This window comes from Schistocerca americana, chromosome 3 (genome assembly GCF_021461395.2).
Source record: "Schistocerca americana isolate TAMUIC-IGC-003095 chromosome 3, iqSchAmer2.1, whole genome shotgun sequence".
Lineage (NCBI taxonomy): Eukaryota > Metazoa > Arthropoda > Insecta > Orthoptera > Acrididae > Schistocerca > Schistocerca americana.
In genome coordinates, this window is record NC_060121.1 from 957,404,234 (window position 1) to 957,419,017 (window position 14,784).

Here is a 14,784-nt window from a genome sequence, read left to right on the forward strand (position 1 = left end):
CTAAGTCGTTTGGATCACGGTTCGTCTTCTAGTGCGGCTCTTCCAGTGCGACCGCGGCTCTGCGGAGCGGCGCTTATATTCTCTTCGTATAGAAGCCACTCATGTCGTGGTGTCGTCCAAGTCAGCGTTCCATTGCCTGATGTCGTCTCACAGCCTTCTCTGCTATTACGTTCCAGGCCGACACGTCGATGCTTGATGTTAAGCCGGTACAGATATAGTTTTATAAATATAGAAAAAACTCCAACACATCATGTAGTTTAAAAATCTACATTGGACCTCTTTTTGTGGCATTCATCACTTTAGCTTTTTGAGAGATATGGCAGGATGTAACTCTCTGAGCTACCTTCCTTATCAGACAATTAAAAGTGATACACACTAACAATTTTTCTACACACATTTTGACTCCGCAATGGACATATGATAATTGAAAAAAAAATCTGTTACTTCATTCACAAATTGTAAAGGCCAACATACCCACCAGATTCCTGGGTTAACTGTATTTTGTACACACAATACTCCCTTACATATATCTTGTGTGACATTCTAACATTTACAACATCGGCATCGTCAAATTTTATTTACGCTGACTTTATTTCATTCTCTGGGTTCTGACAGTGACTCATATTTTTGCAAGTATCTTATGACATCTTTGCATTCCACATTTTTAGAATAGCTAATCAGGAACATACCATCATTTTCCTCCATATTACCTGCGATATCCGCATTTTCAGGTAATCTAGATAAAGCATCAGGAACATAATTCTCTGTAATCTTAATATATCTGATTTCTATGTCATGCTGTTGCCAAACCAGTGCCCATCTTATTAATCTGTTATGTAGCAGATGAAAATATTTCAAAAAAGTCAATGCCCAGTGATGAGCGTATATTATTGTTTCGTTTTCCCACAAGTACGTCTTAAACTTTTGAAACCGCGAACAATGCCCAATGCTTCCTTTACAAACACGGTGTAATTTCGCTCAAACTTACTGAAGGTTTGGCTGGCAAATACGACTGATTCTTGTTCTACCTTACAATCTATTTTCTCTTCATGAATAAAGTACACTCCCAATCCGTGATTGAAACTGTCCGCTGTCATGTGAAAAGATTTCCTTTAATTTGGGTGACATAATTTAATGTCTGCAGCCAAACTCTCTTTATATTGTTGAAGGCTATGTCACATTCATTAGTCCAAATGAACGCACTATTCCTTTTAAGTAGCCGATTTAAATTTGGATCTAAAAATGCTTGCTCATTTACGTGAACACATACCTAGAAAAGCCTTTGGTTGTTTTCTTGACCTTGGTCTTCAAAAATCTCAGATAGCTTTTACTTTATCAGCATCCTTTTCAATGCCGTTCTCTTTAACAATTCATCCCATAAAATTTATTCGTTTCCTCACAAAATCACACGTTTTAGTTTCAGCGCCATGTTTCAGAGCCATGCTCCTTTTATCAAATCTTTAAACACCTTATACTATTAAGAACTGTAGAACTGTACTCCTGCCAGGTTTTAGTGTCAACAATTAGATTATTAATGCACACTGATATCTCTGAATTTAACTCATTGCCCATTACACTATCTAGTGCTATTATAAACACCGAAACAAAAGTGATCAACATAAAGAGTACAAATTTGTTATGGTAGCCCTTACCAGCAAACAGAAACTCGGTATACCTCCTCGATTTTTTATCTAAGGCTGTCTGCCAATACCCACCTGTCCAATCGAGACTGTTCGTGTAACGTATATCATGAAAGTCCTGGAGCAATTCCTGAAAATCTTCAGGACGATCTGACTCAAGTTTCAGTATTTTGTTTAGTGTTCTTGCATCAATAACTTTTCTTAGACGATCGTCTCTTTTACTCACCAGCACTATGGCGTTGTTGTATTGACTAGTCCCGATTTCTGTTACTCCCCACTCGATCATAATATCTAATCCCTTTTGGACTTCAGGTTTCTTTGATACTTATATAGCATTAGGTGGTATGAAAAAAGGTTCGTGTTCTATTAGACTCAAATGATGTTCGTAATTTACTACCTTTCCTGGTGTATTCGAGAATACGTTTTCATTCTTCGGCAGTATCTTGATTAACTCCTCTTTTTTTCCCAATGATATTTCGACAGCTGATTCCAATATCATCCTAAACTCATTTTCTTTGTGTTCATTTTCGACCACATGACGTACATAATAATTCTCAAAACTATCTCCTAGCCCGTCAGTTACCCCTAATTGATTTACTTACATTCCAGTTAAGTGACTTTCCTCCAATGAGTTGGCAGCTTCGAAATGAGTTCGTAAGGATTTCCCCTCCGCCTGACGGATAATCACTCTCTGTGCACAATCAACTAAAATTCGCTGTTTTATTAGCCTATCTCCACCCAAAATGATTTCCCTAGTCAAGTCATTTACCACTAAGAAAGTGTGAGTAATCCTACCTCAAAATGAAACAATATCTGATATTTAACCAGTTTTCTCAGTTTACCTATGGCTCCTATGAATTTAACTCCTTGCATAGGCGTGTTGCTTTTTGATCATTTCAAAGAAAGCATTGGAAATGGCACTGACCTGTTTCCAGTATCTAACAGTACATACAAACCTTCGCTGCAAATCTCAACTGGTGTGACTTTTTGGGTCCTTGGGTCCTCTTGTCTGTTGTTCTCGCTTTCCCACAACAAATCCTTTTCGATAACCAGGTTTAGTCAAGATACCTGTTCTATGCTTACTTATTGTTGTTCGTGTGTAGGTTTTCTCCTCCTTTTCTATGTTGTTGGCTACTTTTCCCCCTTGATACTTATCTTCTTCCCCTTGATAGTCTTCTTCACTATCCTTGTTCAGTATTAGTTTCGTATCATATGGCGTTTCAGCAACTTCATTAGCAGCTTTTTTCATTAACGCTATCTTTTTCATTTCATCTGGGAGAAAGCTAAAATCATCATCGGTATGACATTTTGGTGCATCTCTTTCTTGAGGATAAACTGTGCTATCTTCTTTGGCTCGACATGCTGCTGGGAATTCTGCAGTTAATCGGTAAATCTCTTTATCATCTTCATCTTCTTCGAACAGTTTCCCATCGGAATCATATATGTAATTTTCTTCTTCATCCTCTACTGGGTGAATCCTCCGAATATTCTAAGATTTCAGAAAAAATACTGTCAGCTTCCCGTTCTTTTTCTTCATCGGTTATGCATCTCATGATCTTACTATCTTCAGACTCGCTTCCGTCATGATGAACATCTGCCTCTATTGAATATACATCAGAATCGATGTGGGTTATTACTAATTTTATTGTAGGTGTCTCTTCACTTTCCTTTTGTGAAGTTATCTTCCTTTTGAATGTCTGCTCTAAACATTGGTCATGTTCGGAGAATGGGTTTATGTCATCAGAATCTAAAAACTTTTGCATCTTTGTGCAAAGCTTTTTCCTTTTCTTCTTCTCTATCCTTGATTTAGAGCCTCTCGTAAATTTCCTGACTTTCCCATTTTTCAGCCTGTCCTATGTCAGAGAAAGTTCCCCAAACCAAAACAACAGTGTCCGAACTGTCTTCTAGGGGTACACCTATGCCTGATTTCTGTACTTCAGATACTCCTTCTCCGTGGTCCACGATCTCTGTCCCTCTTCCTCTCACTACCCCCTATTCCGCTTCATGATTTTCAATACCGTTGAACTCCCTAGTAAATCGTTTATTCTTTATCGCTATGCGTCTGTATACTGACAAACTTGTGTAGCAAGCGAGACAATAAAATGACTCTCTGACAGTCTCTCGACGACAAACTCACGCCACACCTTACCGTGTTCTTTAATGGACCGATACTATTCTAAAAACTTCAGTATGAACTCAGGCAATGTCATATTTGTCGTGTCTTAGCACTATCGGCAGTAGCATCAATTGTAAATTAATTTTTTCCTTTTCTCTCATTTAGCTTGGCAGCACTCGTTCGCACTTCTTTATGAAATCCACAGAGTGCCCCCTTACTCAGAAACTCCGTTTTATGCAGAAACAAAGGACTATTACTAGCTTTGTTTTGCAGTTGTAAGCAAATGACTCCACTTCACTACGAAATTGTGTAGTCACATCTGTTGCGTCACCTAGACTGATTTGTACTTGGGAAAAATAACTTTGTACTTTAGTGAAATTATCTTCGCCTGCCACAACGTCAACCTTCATTTATTCTGCAGTTTCAGTCTTTACCAACGAAAGGAGTGTGTGTAATTTGTTCGCTACCATCGCTTCTGCACCAACTTCTATCCTTTGTAACTCGGTCCTTTCAGTAATACCTACTACTTCCCATTCTACTTCTATTAATTCTCTTCTTACTGAAGAAATCGATGTATTAAATTCACTGCTCAAATAGCTCTGAGCACTGTGGGACTTAACTTATGAGGTCATCAGTCCCCTAGAACTTAGAACTACTTAAACCTAACTAACCTAAGGACATCACACACATTCATGCCCGAGGCAGGATTCGAACCTGCGACCGTAGCGGTCGCGCGTTTCCTGACTGTAGCGCCTAGAACCGCTCTGCAACTCCGGCAGGCTTCAGTAATCCGTTTGCTCTGTAAACTCAGTGTAGCTAAGTTGGCATCAATCTTTTTCGTTAAGTTCGTATCTAGATCAGAGATATTATTGACCAGATCAGAGATATCCTTATCTAGGTCAGAGATTTTTGTATCCAGCTTTTGGGTTCCTGTTTTCATCTGCGCTTCCAAATTCTAGTTACCAGTTTTAATGTCGGTTTGAAGCACGCCTACATTAGGATTCATTGCAGTCATGTTAATCTCACGTTTTTCAAGATTTGCAGGATTTGGGAAGTGGAATATTCCCATCCTTCTTCCATAGTTCGATTCTATTCAGCTTCTCACTGACCGAAAATTGTTGTCTCATTCTCTACGTTGATCACAATTGACGTGGATTCATTTAAAGGTCGCGTAATCTGGAGCACACTGTCCCTTGTTACTGGTGTTACCAACTGTTGGCTAACATATCCACCATCTCCGTTCACGCCAACGCCATTAGCAATTGCTTCACTTTTTCTAACGCTATCTGGCTTTATCTGACTTTTTCGGGCCCCTGATTAATGTTAGGACTCGCCATGTTTCTCAAATTGTTGTAGATGCCTCAATAATAAGTTTATATTATCAAATACGAACTGCGATGTGGTCTTAAACTGCTTTTGACTCAGTACTTTGGAAGTTGTCGCCATTTACTTTTAACAATATTCTGGTGTTTTCCGCTAACAGTACTTAAGTTCTCACCAGAAAAGTCTTAAAAGTCCTGTTACGATCGCCATGTGTAACTGAATCTTCAACTGTAGTGTGTGACAAATTTCCCATAAGTTATTAAAGTACACAAATCCATGTGTAATCGAGCTCCTTGAAATTTTTTGTAGCAGGGAAAGTGTTTCGTTTAAACTACGAAAACCGCAATTTCAGCTGAAAGGGAAGGTGTGCTTGCTCTTGAAATGTTTGATACATGCAGAATAATTGTTTACGTCACTGGATGAAATTTGTCTCGCCGAACTCGGCGTTCCGAGCGTTTCTGGCGCAGGCCGCTCCCTTTCCCAGTGTAAGCGAAAGATTTTACCGCTCAATTGAGCTTCGGCATTTACTCTGCACTACAAAACTGAATTTTTATGCTGCGTAAAAGGATGTTTAACTATTTGAGACCATTCGCAACCTAACAGAATGTAGATTTAAATTTTAGGCTGTTAATCAATTATGGACCTATCTGCAACAAGGCTCGATTTGCACTTACTTAGACACACAGCGAAAGGAGACGCAATGTTCAATCACTTCCCTGCCCAACTTACACTACTGGCCACAAAAATTGCTACACCACGAAGATGACGTGCTACAGATGTGAAATTTAATCGACGGGAAGAAGATGCTGTGATATGCAAATGATTAGCTTTTCAGAGCATTCACTCAAGGTTGGCGCCGATGGCGACACCTACAACGTGCTGAATTGAGGAAAGTCTCGTACCGATTTCTCATACACAAACAGCAGTTGACCGGCGTTGTCTGGTGAAACGTTGTTGTGATGCCTCGTGTAAGGAGGATAAATGCGTGCCATCACGTTTCCGACTTTGATAAAGATCGGATTGTAGCCTATCGCGATTGCGGTTTATCGTATCGTGACATTTCTGCTCGCGTTGGTCGAGATCCAATGACTGTTAGCAGAATATGGAATCGATGGTTTCAGAAGCGTAATACGGAACGCCGTACTGGATCCCAATGGCCTCGTATCACTAGCAGTCGAGATGACAGGTATCTTATCCGCATGGCTGTAAAGGATCGTGCAGCCACGTCTCGATCCCTGAGTCAACAGATGGGGACGTTTGCAAGACAACAACCATCTGCACGAACAATTCGACGACGTTTGCAGCACCATGAACTATCAGCTCGGAGACCATGGCTGTGGTTACCCTTGACGCTGCATCACAAACAGGAGCGCCTGCGATGGTGTACTCAACGACGAACCTGGGTGCACGAATGGCAAAACGTCACTTTTTCGGATGAATCCAGGTTCTGTTTACAGCATCATGATGGCCACATCCGTGTTTGGCGACATCGCGGTGAAAGCACATTGGAAGCGTGTATTCGTCATCGCCATACTGGCGTACCACCCGGCGTGATGGTATGGGGTGCCATTGGTTACACGTCTCGGTCACCTCTTGTTCACATTGACGGCACTTCGAACATTTCAGTAGGATAATGCACGACCGCATGTTGCAGGTCCTGTACGGGCCTTTCTGGATACAGAAAATGTTCGACTGCTGCCCTGACCAGCACATTCTCCAGATCTCTCACCAATGGAAAACGTCTGGTCAATGGTGGCCGAGCAAATGGCTTGTCACTATACGCCAGTCACAACTCTTGATGAACTGTGGTATAGTGTTGAAGCTGCATGGGCAGCTGTACCTGTACACGCAATCCAAGCTCTGTTTGACTCAATGTCCAGGCGTATGTAGACCGTTATTACGGCCAGAGGTGGTTGTTCTGGGTACTGATTTCTCAGGATCTATGCACCCAAATTGCGTGAAAATGTAATCACATGTCAGTTCTAGTATAATATATATATCCAATGAATACCCGTTTATCATCTGCATTTCTTCTTGGAGTAGAAGTTTTAATGGTCAGTACTGTTGTTTTATCAACAACTTAGCGTTGGGTTGTAGAGTGGTTCTTATCTTACCTCATCAGATTTCCACCATAGAGGATGTTATTTCTATGAAGATTCGCGGTCGCCAGCTCTGAAAGAGAATTTAATTTAATGTGATTGAATTTTCTTATTTGGAAGCAAGACTTATCTTGAAATATGACTCTTATTAAGAAATAAGAATTTTATAAATTGAAATATATAATCTAAATCTCAAGAAATGTCTAGTAAATTTTTTTGCAAAGCAACCTTTGTTTTTTTGATTAATATTGATATAACTTTGAAACGGTTTTTACTGGCTTCGCTAACATTCACTAAAATTACGACATCTCAGTATTGTCGTGATTCTGAAACGTTTTCTAACGATTGTTTGATCTTTTTAATTTACACAAAATCAGTTAAAACCATTGACAGAGAAATGAAGATATAGTTTTTGGGAAATGTCACTGTAATGACTTTGAACAGAATTTTTATTGACAGTTTCTATCCACAAAATGAACACGTGAGAAATTGACTGTAATACCCATTTATAATCGTCTCCACTTAGATATAACGAAAACATTCTTCTTTTGTGAATGTAGCGGTGGTGGTGCTGTAGTTGTAGTTTGCAATATGAATACTGGTTGGGCCCTTCTTGTCTCCAGTAAGGCGGAATTATTATATTGCTGTCATGCCACTTGCAGAAGCGATTTTCTCATGTACCAAAATTCCATCATAGATTAACCTTGGGTAATCCTACCTTCCAAGAGTGTGAATTTCCAGAGACGACTTCAGTACACAAATGCCGCTGCCATGCCAACTTTCACACCATGACGACAGTTTTAGAACTTTTTACCACTTAACATCGCCCGACAGCACCACGCCATGGACGCGAGCCAGACTTCCCCACCTGTGGCTTCACCGCATCTCTCTTCCACCTTTCTCTTTTCGGTCTGCGTGCGTGTCGTGTGTGCGCCAAGGCCATCCACTCAACCATGGGATGAAAACTCGCAGTGCATCCTCTTGCTATCTATTTACATTGGCAAATACTTTTACATTATTAAATTTAATCGTGAATACTACACTCTTTACATTCATACAAAATACTCACTGTTTTACACTTAGTTTCATAAACAAATATTCGTTCGGGATTCTTATAACTGTTAGGTACATACTTGTAACATCTCCATACAACTCATACCTGACGAGTCGGTTTTCAAAGCTTTAAAAAAGTATATAAATATTTTATCAAAATTACGTTGTATCATTGCAGTCTCCCAGTAGAAAAACAACCATTTCCAGTCAAAGGCCGTTTCAGCTGGACCAGAAAACCGAATCCACTCCACGCAAACACAGCCCACACAATAACGGAACCTCCACCAGCTCGCAGGGTGCCGGGTAGATAACATGGGTTCTTGGTTTCGTGGGGTGTTCAAATGGCTCTGAGCACTATGGGACTCAACTGCTGAGGTCATTAGTCCCCTAGAATTTAGAACTAGTTAAACCTAACTAACCTAAGGACATCACAAACATCCATGCCCGAGGCAGGATTCGAACCTGCGACCGTAGCGGTCCTGCGGGTCCAGACTGCAGCGCCTTTAACCGCACGGCCACTTCGGCCGGCTTCGTGGGGTGTGCGCCACACTCAAACACTACATCTCTTACCAACTGATATTGAGACTCATCTGGCCAGGTGACGTCGTGTAATTAGCAAAGGCGCTCGCATCGGTCTTCTGATGTCATAGACCACTGATGACAATTTTTGCCGTACTGCTCTAACGGATACTTCGTCATACGTCCTATGTTGATATCTGCGGTTACTTCATGCAGTGTTCCAGAATGAGATTTTCACTCTGCAGTGGAGTGTGCGCTGATATGAAACTTCCTGGCAGATTAAAACTGTGTGCTGGACCGAGACTCGAACTCGGGACTTTTGCCTTTCGCGGGAAAGTGCTCTACCATCTGAGCTATCCAAGCACGACTCACGACCCGTCCTCACAGCTTCAATTCTGCCACTACCTCGTCTCCTACCTTCCAAACTTCGCAGAAGCTGTTCTGCGAACCTAGCAGAACTAGCACTCCTGGAAGAAAGGATACTGCGGAGACATGGCTTAGCGAAATTTGGAAGGCAGGAGACGAGGTACTGGCAGAATTGAGGCTGTGAGGACGGGTCGTGAGTCGTGCTTGGATGGCTCAGATGGTAGAGCACTTGCTCGCGAAAGGCAAAGATACCGAGTTCGAGTCCGGCGCACAGTATTAATCTGCCAGGAAGTTTCATGCAGTGTTGCTTGTCTGTTAGCACTGACAACTCTGCACAAACGCCGCTGCTCTCGGTCGTTAAGGCTGACGGTCATTGCGTTGTCCTTGTTGAGAGATAATGCCTTAAAGCTGGTATCCTTTGCACACTCTTGACCCTGTAGACCTCGGAATATTGAATTCCTTAAAGATCTCCGAAATGGATGGTCTCCTGGGTCTAACTCGAAGCACCATTCCGATTTCAGAGTCTGTTAATTTTCGTCGTGCGACCATAATCAAATCGGAAATCTTTTCACATGAATCATCTGACAGCTTCACCAATGCATTGCCCTTTTATATACCCTGTGTACGCGATACTACCGCTGTCTGCTATGTCAGGGCCGACCAAATGCTGCAGACTACTCAAGAGTGCGGAAGTACAGAACGGGTGCATACATTTCAGCTAGTGGGCTAAGCGAAACAGCGACATCTATGACTAGACATGTATACCAAATGAGTGGGGATGGTTCCGCTTCCTTGTCTGCACCGAATTAGGAGGACCGAAGCAGACCGAGTCTTGCTTCGCTTTGGCGACTGTAGCCTTATGTCGGACGTACTGAGAAATGGCATATGTGGCTCCGAATAATAGACGGCATGTACAAATTCACGACTGAAAGACACTACAAAGACGAGCATAGTGTACTGAAAAGTGAGGAACAGCAAGCAAATTAAGTGCGCTTAGGAAAATTGGTAATGCACATGTACAGGTTTTTAATGTATGTCATAATAATGATATCTCTTTCACGCTTCGTTTGTTGTGTTACATTCGTATCTACACTGAAGACCCAAATAAACTGATATACATGTCTAGTATCGTGTAGAGCCCGCGCGAGCAAGCAGAAGTACGTCTGAAGTAGTGCTGGAGCGAACTGCCACCATGAATCCTGCAGGGCTGTCCATAAATCCGTTAGAGTACGAGGGTGCAGAGATCTCTTCTGAACAACACGTTGCAAGACATTCAAGATATGCTCAATAATGTTCATGACAGGGAGGTTTGGTGGCCAGCGGAGGGGTTTAAACTCAGAAGAGTGTTCCTGGAGCCATTCTGTAGCAATTCTGGACTGGTGGGGTGTCACATCGTCCTGCTGGAATTGCCCAAGTCCGTTGGAATGCACAGACATGGATGGGTGCAGGTGATCAGACAGGATGCGTACGTACGTATCACCTTTCAGAGTCGTATTTAGACCTATCAAGGGTCCCATACCACTCCAACTGGACACGCCCCACATCATTACAGAGCCTCCACCAGCTTGAACAGTCCCCTGCTGACATGCAAGTTCCATGGATTTCTGAGGTTGTCTTCATACCCGTACACGTCCATCGCTCGATACCATTTGAAACGAGACTCCTCTGACCAGGCAATATGTTTCCAGTCATCAATAGTCCAATGTTGGTGGTGACGGGACCAAGCGAGGCGTAAAGCTTTCTGTCGTGCAGTAATCAAGGTTACACGAGTGGGCCTTCGGCTCCGAAAGGTCATATCGATGTTTCGTTGAATGGTTCGCCAACTGACACTTGTTGATGACCCGGTATTAAGATCGGCAGCAATCTGAGGAATGGTTGCACTTCTGTCACCGTGGAACAATTCTCTTCAGTCGTCGTTGGATACGTTCTTCCAGGATTTTTTTCCGCTGTAGCGATGTCGAAGATTTGATGTTTCACCAGATTGCTGACATTCGCGGTCCACTTGTGAAATGGTCGTTCGAGGAGATCCCCACTTCAATGCTACCTCATAGATGCTGTGCCCCATCGTTCGTGCGCCGTGTGTAACACCACGTTCAAACCAACTAAAATCTTGATAACCTGCCATCGTGTAACCACTCTAACAACTGTGCCAGACACTTGTCTCATACAGGCGTTGCCGATCGCATTGCCGTATTCTGCTTGTATACATATCTCTGCATTTGAATACACATGGCTATACCAGTTTCTTTACCGCTTCAGTGTATTTTACTGTACAACGCAATGTTTTCAATTTTCCAGAAGGACGATCCAGCACATCTGCACTGCGAACGAGTTTCAAAACTGCATTAAGAACAACAAGATCCAGAAAACCGTTCTCCGAAGGGGACTTTGTAAAAAACTGTCCCACTGATGCTGCAAAACTTTTGTGTCCTATGAACGTTAGCATGTTTCAAGAAATCAGCATTTCCAAACAACAGTGACACGGCTTATAAGGTTTATAGACGTCGATGTCCACAAGCAGTTAATAAATAAACCTGAGAACTTTGTTGTTTTCTCTGTTGCATTGGATGAAGCAATAAATCTTACAGATGCAGCTCAGGTAGTGATAGATACGAGGTGTCGATAACGGTCTGCCTGTAACAGAAAATGTTTGCTACTAAGAGCCCTTGAAAGGTACTAAGATAAGGCCTTCAGGGAGGACTCAGAGCGCTGATAGGCAAAAAGCTAGGCCGCACAGAAGAAGCGTTCTATGGAATTCGCTGCATTCTACATCGAAAGGTGTTTTGTGTAAAATCAGCAACGTTAGAAGACGCCGAACAGATTTCTGTGCATACTGCAACCTGTCTGAAAACACATGGGCTTACGCATCGGCCGCTCTGATAGTTCTTGGTGGAATTAGAAAAACAGTACGGCGATGTACCTTACTATACCGAAGTAAGCTGGCTCAGTCGAGATTACGTTTCATTTACGTTTGGCCTTAGAACATGTCTAATATAAGAACGGAAAGAGTGAGCTGAAATTAGAAGATCCTTGCTGAATATCAAAGCTTGCACTTCTCGTGGATATTACGTCTCACCTGAACAGCCTGAATGTCAGTTTGCAAGGTGAAAATAATTTAACTTTCGGCATGTTGAAAAAAGTAAATGTTTTGAAACGAAGCTTGCTCTTTGGGAGAGCCACCTATTGTCTGAAAACACTGCACGTTTCCTTACCCTTCATTTGCTCCACGAATGTGCTAGATTTCAAGAATACGTGCCAAACATTGTAAAAATTAAGTGCATGATTTGTAGATGTGACGATTGTGTCTCCTTGCAAGGCCGTTTCCAGCATCAGTTGAAGAGGGTCGGAATACTCTTCAAATGGAACTGACCGACTTGCAATGCAAACACGGCTGAAGGACCAGTTCTTTGAAGTACGAGGTACCAAATAACTTTACGAAAACTCTCCTCAGAAAGAATTTCCACGCCTGCACCACGAAGCTGTAAGAGTTATGTTCAAGTTCGGATCTACTTATGTGTGTGAAAGATCTGAAAATGAACAAACTAGGATTTCGATCGAGTATAAGTGACGAAAATCTTCGCAACTGCTTACGTTTATCTATGAGCCGTGCTTTTGTGCCTGACTTTGTCGTTTCTGGTCAGCTGTGATAAACATGTTTCGGATTTCTTTCTTTTCTAATTCAAAATTGCTATTTAGTAACTGTGCCTCATCCTGCTCCATGTTACATAGGCGAACATTGTTATCTGAAAAATCTAGCGTTAAACCGGTTGCTGAAGTTTTACTTACATGCTTAAAATTATGCTTTAATTATTGAGAGATATATTTCATACCCTTGCCATGAAGGGATGTAGATACCTACCGTGGGCATAAAACCAATCCGGAATATTTATGCACCATTTGTTCTTATATTTTCTTTCATAACCGCGAAGTTCGATAATCTGGCTATGGAATAACACGATATTTTCACATGATTGCGTTGCATGCGATAAAGGGAGCACAAGACCACCCCAGGTACAGTGTATGCCAGCTAGTGGGTGAAGCTCAGCCACAAGCTCTGTGCTCAGAGACATATACTTAATGAGCTGTGACGGTTCCATTTCCCCATTTACACGCGTGCATGCTGTGACCAGGAAGTTGTCAATGTGTAACAGTTCGCACGTTCACAGAATCACTGTCCAGCCATGGTATATGGGCATATTGCTATCCCAAGACCCACAAGGGAAACTTTCCATCGCACCCCCTCACATTTGGTGGTGAAATAGGTTAGTAGATAGCCCGTCAAGAACTGAACACATGTCAAGTGTTGAAAGAGGGGTACTGAACTGTGGAAAAAGAAGCAATATAGAAACAGTTAACGGTCCAAGCTCAAGACATGCAACATAATGAAAATGGCAAGGACAATGGCGTCGTGGTTGTGTGGTCACATTTTTGGACTGTAAAGTGGAAGATCCTTGTTCTAATCGCCCACGCGACCATTTTTCCCATAAAATTACGAACTTTCCGTCCGGTCATTGACGTGTCTGTTCTCCTTCACTAATGTTGGCAATTGTCATGCTGTACGGTGGCTACAGAATATTATTCATGTGATAACAATCTGTTACCGTCGCAAGTAAATGTGATGAACAGCGAGACGAGATGCCACGTAGAACTCTCACAGAAATGAAAACAACAAATAAACAGTTGGAAAGAGCCCCTAAAGGCGGAAGAATCAGCAATGATTAACGGCATGATGATGCAGAAGGCAATGGAAACCACAGCATTAAAGACACGCAACGTGTATCCACAGGACATGTGACCTGTAATTGATGAAGTGTCATGATTATCTCCCCATTGGCAAAAGATTCCGCAGTAGTCCGCCATTCGGATCTGCCAAGGCGGAAGGTACCATGAGAGAAAGATTCAATAATCAACGGAAGTTTAACGTTCTACGAGTCGGGGCGTGGAATGTCAGAAGCGTGAACGTTGTAGGCAAAATAGAAAATCTGAAAAGGGACACGCAAGGGCTCAATCTACATTTAGCAGGGGTTAGTGAAGTGGAAAGAAGACAAGGATTTCTGGTCAGATGAATACAGGGTAATATCAACAGCAGCAGAAAATGGAATAACGGGTGTAGAATTCGTTATGAATATGAAGCTAGGGGTGGGAAACTGCCCCTAAAGGCGAAAGAATCATCAATGATCAACGGCATGAGGATGCAGAAGGCAATGGAAACCACTGTATTAAAGACACTTAACTTGTATCCACAGGCCATGTGGCCTGTAATTGAAGAAGTGTCATGATGATCTCTCCATTGGAAAAAATTTCCGGAATAGTCCCCCTTTCGTATGTCCGGAAGAGGACTGCCAAAGGGGAGATTACCATGAGAAAAAGATTGAATAATCAACGAAGGGATAACGTTCTACGAGTCGAGGCGTGGAATGTCAGAGGCATGAACGTGGTAGGTTCAAATGGTTCAAAAGGCTCTGAGCACTATGGGACTTAACTTCTAAGGACATCAGTCCCCTAGAACTTAGAACTACGTAAACCTAACTAACATAAGGACATCACACACATCCATGCCCGAGGCACGATTCGAACCTGCGACCGTAGCGGTCGCGGTTCCAGACTGTAGTGCCTAGAGCCGCTCGGCCATCCCGGGCGGCGAACGTGGTAGGGAAATTAGAAAATC